Source organism: Palaemon carinicauda, chromosome 2, assembly GCF_036898095.1.
Source record: "Palaemon carinicauda isolate YSFRI2023 chromosome 2, ASM3689809v2, whole genome shotgun sequence".
Classification (NCBI taxonomy): domain Eukaryota; kingdom Metazoa; phylum Arthropoda; class Malacostraca; order Decapoda; family Palaemonidae; genus Palaemon; species Palaemon carinicauda.
In genome coordinates, this window is record NC_090726.1 from 90,594,054 (window position 1) to 90,601,553 (window position 7,500).

Sequence of the window (7,500 nt, forward strand, 5' to 3'; positions counted from 1 at the left end):
AGGTAGCTCGTTCTTGGCAAGAAATGTTGGGTCAGGAAAAAGATTCAGTTCTCCCACTTCTGTGAACTGAATATGGACCTTATCTCTGGATAGGGCCACTATTTCACTAACTCTGGCCCCCGAGGCTATAGCAAACAAGAATATAACTTTTTGGGTTAGTCTTTCAGAGAGCAATCGTCATTGTTCACTGTTGTAGCAAAGTGTAGGACCTTATTCAAGGACCATGAAATGGGCTTCGGAGGGGCTGCAGACCTGAGTTTAGCACAAGCCTTAGGAATCTTGTTAAAGATTTTGTTTGACAAGTGTACTTGGAAGGCGTATAGCAGAGGTCTAGTCAAGGCTGATTTACACGTGGTTATCATATTGGCTGCCAAACCTTGTTTATGAAGGTGGATAAAGAAGGATAAACAGAAGTCTGTTGAGATTTCTTTTGGTCCTTTTGCCTTGACAAAAGCAACCCACTTCTTCCAAGATGACTCATATTGTCTTCTAGTAGACTTAGACTTATATTCTTCTAAGAAGTCTATACTGTCTCTCAAGATCCCAAACCTTTTCTTTACAGCTAAGGAGAGAAAATCATGAGATGAAGGTTTTGGGTTTTCTGTGATGAACCGAAGACAGTCGGCTTCTGTACTTGTTGAGTCAGTACTGGGTCCGGCAGAGGGATCAGCCTCAGCTTCAGTTCCAGTACTAGAGGGAACTAATTGCTCTTTGGCCACTAGGGAGCCACTAGAGCTGCCATCCCCTGAAAGCATCCCAGCTTGTTGAGGACCTTCATTAAGAGATTGGTTGGAGGGAACAGGTAAATCCAGTTCCATCTGTTCCAGTCGAGGTACATGGCGTCCATCGCTTCCACCAGAGGGTCCTCGTATGGGGCCACATAACGAGGTAGTTTCTTGTTGTCGCTCATCGTGAAGAGGTCGATTTGCAGTTCTGGGACTTGATGTAAGATGAAGGAGAATGATTCTGCATCTAGGGACCATTTTGACTCTATCGTCGTGAGCCTGGATAGAGTGTCCGCCGTCACATTGCGGAACCCTTGAAGGTGAACTGCTGATAAATGCTATCTCTTCTTTTCCGCTAGGCGTAAGATGGCCAACATCACTTGGTTGATTTGGGGTGATCTCGAGCCTTGACGATTCAAACATCTCACTATCACCTCGCTGTCCAGGATCAGACTTATGTGGACTGAATTGCGAGGGGATAGTTTCTTCAGCATGAGAAAGACTGCCATGGCTTCCAAAATGTTGATGTGGAAGGTCTTGAATAGAGAGGACCAAGTCCTTTGGACTTTCCGTTGGTGGGAGTGACCTCTCCATCCTTCCTTTGACGCGTCCGTATGGATAATGACTGAAGGTAGAGGTGGTTGCAAGTGCTCAGACCTCTTAAGGTTCTTGGCCTTCGACCATGGCTTGAGAAGTGATCGTTGTCGAGTCTGAATCGGTCTTCTTAGATCTCTTCGAGCGTTTGATGCGTATCTTCTCCAATGTCCTGATGCATATTTTAGCTGTGCTCTTAGCACTGGGTCTGTCACTGATGCAAACTGAAGAGATCCCAGTACCCTCTCCTGTTGGCATCTTGATATCCTGTCGGATTTCAGTAGTCTCTTGACAGATCCCGCCATCTCTCCCCTCTTCCCTGGGGGAATGGAGAGACGGTGTGACTTTAAGTTCCAAAGTATTTCTGGCCATTGAAACTCTTGAGCTGGAGATAATCGAGACTTCTTGACGTTGATCTTGAATCCCAGATGTTCCAGGAATTGGATCACTTTCTCGGATGCTTGCATGCACTCCGTCCCGGATGTTGCTCACACCAGCCAGTCGTCCAGGTAGGCTACTACCTGGACACCTTCTAGGCGTAGTTGTTGAACGCTGCATCTGCAAGCTTTGTAAAAATCCTTGGGGCTATATTTAGTCCAAAGGGCATGGCTTTGAAAACGTATTTCTTCTTCTGTAGCCTGAATCCTAGGTAGGAGGAGAGGGGGCGGTTGATTGGAATATGCCTATAGAAATCTGCCAGGTCTATCGAGACTGTGTACGCCCCTTTTGGCAGCAGGGTCCTTATGTGTTGAAGGGTTAACATCCTGAACTTGTTGTTTTCTATGAACTTGTTGAGTGGCGACAAGCCCAGAATGACTCTGAGTTTGTCTGAGTCCTTCTTGGGAGTACAAAAGAGCCTTGCTTGGAATTTGATGGACTTTGCCCTCCTTATCACCCGCTTGCTCAAGAGTTCTCTGGGGTATTCTTCCAGGACAGGGGTGGAGTGTTGGAAGAATTGAGGAAATGAGGATGGAGCTGTCCTCCAGCTCCATCTTGATTAGGCTGTGGGCCCAAGGATCGAAGGTCCAGCGATCCTGAAATAGTTGGAGTCATTCTCCTACCGGAAGCATCTCATTGCTTCGACTGTCCGGAGGACTTGCCACCTTGACTGCGTCCTCCCTTACTCCCTTTTCCTCTTGGAGGGTATCTAGAAGAACCCCTTTTCGACCCTCTACCTTTAGGAAGAAAGGTAGTGGTCTGCCTCTCATACGCAGTGTTAAATGCTGGTGACTGGGCAACCAGCTGCTGAGGCACCATCTGGTAAGTTGGTTGGGGTTGTGCCACCATCTGGGGCACCGCGGTCATGGGAACTGCGGGAAGTTGTTGGTGCTGTTGCTGCTGTTGTCTGACAGGGCGAGAGGGCAACCTGGGTCTTTTCGTCTTCCTCTTAGGTTGGGGACCCTCATCCGGGGAAGACTTACTCTTCGCCGACATGCCCCACTTCTGGAGAATATTTCTATTCTCCGTGGCGGCCTTGTCTACTACTTCTTTGACCACTTTGCTCGGGGAGAGGTCTTTTCCCCAGATATTGGAGGCTATCAGCTTCCTGGGTTCGTGTCTTACAGCAGCTGAAGCAAACACGAACTCCCTACAAGCGCGTCTGGCTCTAACAAAGCCATATAGGTCATTGATCAGAGTAGCCAAATGTGATGTGGCCATAACCATATTCATGTCTGGGGTTCTGCTATTGCTTGCCGTTGCCTCCAAGCAAATCTGGAGGGACAGGGATGCGGCAAGTCTTTCCTTTGTCTCTTGCTCCCTACATAAGAGAAAGTCAGACAGCTTAGGGAGGTTTTCGCTGAACTGGCGTCCAGCAATGTCTGTCTCCAACTTCCCAACTGAGAAGGTAAGGTGGATTTCCTTCCAGTCCTTATCCTCCGTAGACAGGGCTTGGGATAAGGGTCTACACTACCCGAGTGTAGGGCAAGGTTTGCCTGCCTCTATTGCCGTCATAACTGCCTTAAAACCTTTTGCAGTAAAGGGTAAGGCTAGGTGGGCTGGAGCAAGAAAAGAGGGGTATTTCTTGCTGAGGGCTGACACTTTCGAGTTAGTGAAGCCCTTGCCTTTCAGGCTACTTGACAACAGAGCTTGAGCTTTTTCATGGTCAAGAACTATGACCTTTGGTTCTCTCTCTTCCTTAGATGTAGGTTCCACTTTCAAGCGGACGAAGCAGTCTGGGTAAGACTTAAAGCTGGGCCAGAAGTCGACTTCCTCTTTAAGGACAGCCCCCAGCTTTTCTGATATGAATATCATACCGTTGGTAATAGGCATGTACTCTACATGCCTCCAAGGGTTCACATCAGAGCAAGGTGGAAGATCTTTCACGTTGAGTCTTCTCTGAGACCCACGGGACGCGGCGAGATGGTCCATCCTTCTTTTCAGTTCAACATCCCTTTCTTTGTTCTGCTTACAAAGATTCTCCATCATAGCCATGAGACTGGCCAAAGCTTTACTCATGTCATCTGATGGAGGAGCAGAAGACATAGAAGATAATGGTTCTGGGGCCGGAACCGACGAAACGGACTCCGATTTGACGTCATCCTCCTCAGTTTCAGGAGCCAGAGTAGACTCCTCTTCTAGACCTACCGCTAGATGGTCTTTCTCAGTGTCCTCAGACACCTCCGACATCCGTATTTACGGAAATCTGGACGCAAGGGATCTCAGGTTGAGACTGGGGTATGACAGCTTCCGCCCCCGCCTTAGGGAACAGACAGGCGCGCATCTGTTCACTTGGAAGTTAAGGTCCCGTGGCATTCTTTTGAAAGCCATGAACGCATCTGCACAGATTACTTCGTGCTGCATCCCTTGACTCCGCTGTCTTGGGGTCGTCAAAGCCTCAGTAACCAAGACCTTGCAAACATTGCAGTCCTGGGGGTCCCAGTACTTCATAGGTCCCTTGGAGATGGAGCAGAGAGAATGAGCCCTGCACTCTTCATGGCCACAGAAGTCCTTGCTCCTCATGTTGCAAATGACTCTTAGGCACTTGGTATGGTCCTCCTGTAAAGAGAGAAAAAATAAATGAGTATGCGGTAGTTCATCTCACCTGATAAAGTATATAAAATATTATTATTAATATTTTTGCATATATCTAAGGATAGACAAGCTAGAAGGGAATTAAGAAAGACACATACTTGTGTTTCCTGTTCAGCCAATTGCTGCGACATCCCCCATAATTAAAACCTAGAGTTTTCCTATTCAGGAAACACAGTGGAAGAATTCCACCCTGTAAGGATAGATAAGTGTAATTTAACACTGACTTTCCAAAGGTTTTAATAATGTGGGTAAATAGTAACTGATCATATATCAGTATGTTGCAAGAAACCTTTTCTTTCCATATATAATTGGTTTCAACAATATACTGTGCAAGGATACACAGGGTATGTTGGAAAATAACTACTGTATTATTTATACTATAGTTTTCTGTTTGCAGTATGATCTATACTGCAGATGTACTGGCTACTGTATAATCATTTACTGTAATTTTAGCCGGCAACATACACATGGTGGCACAGTCCAGACTCCGGCTGGGGTAGTACCGGCGCAACGGTCCAGCCGGCGTCTTGCCGGCTGGGGTAGTGGCTGGCAGCATCGATACGGCCGGCATCTGCCGGCTAGGTTAGTACCCGGCGGCACTAGCTGATAGAGAGAGAGAAAGTAAGGAGTGAAGGGTACCTTATTAAGTGTGTATTAACAATAAATAAGGATGTAAGTACTCAATCTTACTGCCTTCCTCCAGATTGAGGGTTCAAATGGAAGGGGGAGAATGTATCATTCAAGCTTCCATCCAAACACAAACCATTGCCGGTCACTGCCGGTCACTGGTATGTGAATGGCAATCCAAGAGAGGACTCAAGAACACTCTACAATATAGGGGTCTCCCACCGGCAGCTGGCCTAGCCGGTACAGCTTTTCCCAGAGCCTTGCATCCATAAGGGAAGGCTGAGCGACTAAGTAGCTGCATGTAGGAGCCCCGGCCAACCCCACAACCCGCCAGCAAGTGGTGAGAATATAGGATGACGGCCAAAGGGTTGCAATGTCTAGGCCATCACTAAAGGACAGAGGGGGTAGGGAAAAGGGTCCTGTATAAGATGTGGGAGGAACTGGTAGGATTGCCGGTCATACCACACCCCGAAGAAACACTGTTTCAATATCGGCGCCGTCCTAGGCGGCAGGAGAATATCTATTCTCCAACCTAGGGTCTGCCAATATAGTTAGGGGGATGGCGGCAGTCTTACCGCCCCCTCTCATCATAGGAGAAACAGAGTTTCAGTGCTGGCGCCATCCTAGGCGGCAGAAGAATGTCTATTCTTCAGCCTGGGGTCTGCGAGCACAGGACTAGTCTTCTAGACCGCAGGGAGAAGGTGGCAGCATCATACAACCACTTCAAGTGCGGCCTAGGGAGGTCTAGCCTCCAATGCCAGCAGCTTAGTCCAGCAGGGGAATGACTATTCACCCTGCCGGCCGGCCGTCGGCAAAAGACTATATACTCTGAAGTTCTGACCGAAACCCAAGGCCTGCTATCTGCCGGCTAAGGGAAGAGACAGAAAACGCTAGCCCAGTCAAGCCTACTGGATGGCAAGACTAAGCTAGAGTTGTAGCCTAAGGCTGCACTCGGAGGGATGTAGGGATTACCTTTAAATATCCACTGGGGACGATATCGGTTTATATAATAATTCTAGGAGATATCTATCTCCGCCTGAATTGATAAAACGATACACGAGGGTAAATCGGGAACATGCATAAAAGTATACTAAAGCCACTAGGCTAGTAGCCTAGTGGCAGGTGAGATTCGACTACCTTAATCGCCAAACTCTCTCGTATACGATTGCAGAGGAAAAGGAATATATATGCAATCAATATATCTTACACGTATAAATTGCCTAAATAGCTTCATTTTTAATTGCTACTACACTAAGAATGTCTATTATATCATGCATGAAAGTAAACTAAAATGCATAGGCTAGGACACCTAGCACGAGCAAGATTCGGTTACCTAAATCGCCGAAACTATCAAGAATACAATCGGCATAATATAAATAATTTCCTAGCAATGAAGACTGAATAGCTCGTAAATATTCATTCTATTAACACCGGGAAAGTCGTTCAGTGTACTGTAACCTCAAGCAATATAACTCTCTATCCTAAATAAACTGCAAGAGAGGTAATGAACAAAATAGTATTTTAATAACAGTACCAACGTTACTATATAGATTTGTCTTCTATAAACTATAAAAACTTAAAAAAAATGAGAGAAATATTTAAAATAGAAAGGTGTGCCCCAGTATACCAACAAGAAAGAGAACTCTACCCCAATACAATGGGAGACCATATTACAGAGGGTATGGCCCTACCTAAGACTGGAAAATAATGGTTTGATATTGAAGTGTCCTTTTCACAGAGGAGCTGCTTACCATATTTAAGAGGTCTCTTTTACCCTTACCAAAAGGGTAGAAGCGGAAAATGTGGAAATAATAGGTCACACTTTTTCGGTATATGTGTAGGCAAAGGAAAAATGAGCATTAACCAGATAGATGGATCCAATGTAATACTGTCTGTCCAGTCAAACACCCCAATAACTGTCTAGCGGTATTATTTTTAGAACGAATTGTAATATATTAATCTTTTCTATCAATGATACCAGACGATGTGCAAGTCGTGTGATATAATAAGCAGAGTTATTTCATTTTTAGCTATGAAATATCTTGTTATTACAAAAAAAAAAGAAAAAAAAGTTATATGGAAATCTCACAGTAATACCATTGCAGATACCTGAAACAGTTTTGTACATGAAGAGATGAATAATTATTTTCTTAGGAACACTTCAAACTCTACTTTACCGGTCACGTATTTTTGGTTCTATCCGCCAATTACCACAAATCCTTTTTTTTTTTTTTTTTTTTTTTTGACTCAAAACACCAAAGAACTGCTATTTTGTTATGTTTTGAACCAATAGGGAAGGAACTATGGTGAGAGTTGAAAAAAAAAGCTTTTCAAGATTCCTTTATCCCGGAAAAAAGAATGTTGATTCAGTTCTGAACTGAATGGAGTTTAAAGGTCTCCTATGAGCAGCAGAGGCGTAGTGCAAGACAACCTCCACACTGACCAATATATTTGCATACTATTAACACCTGGATAGGGATCAGGGAGGGTAATGGCAATGTCACCTGACGGAAAAGCAGAT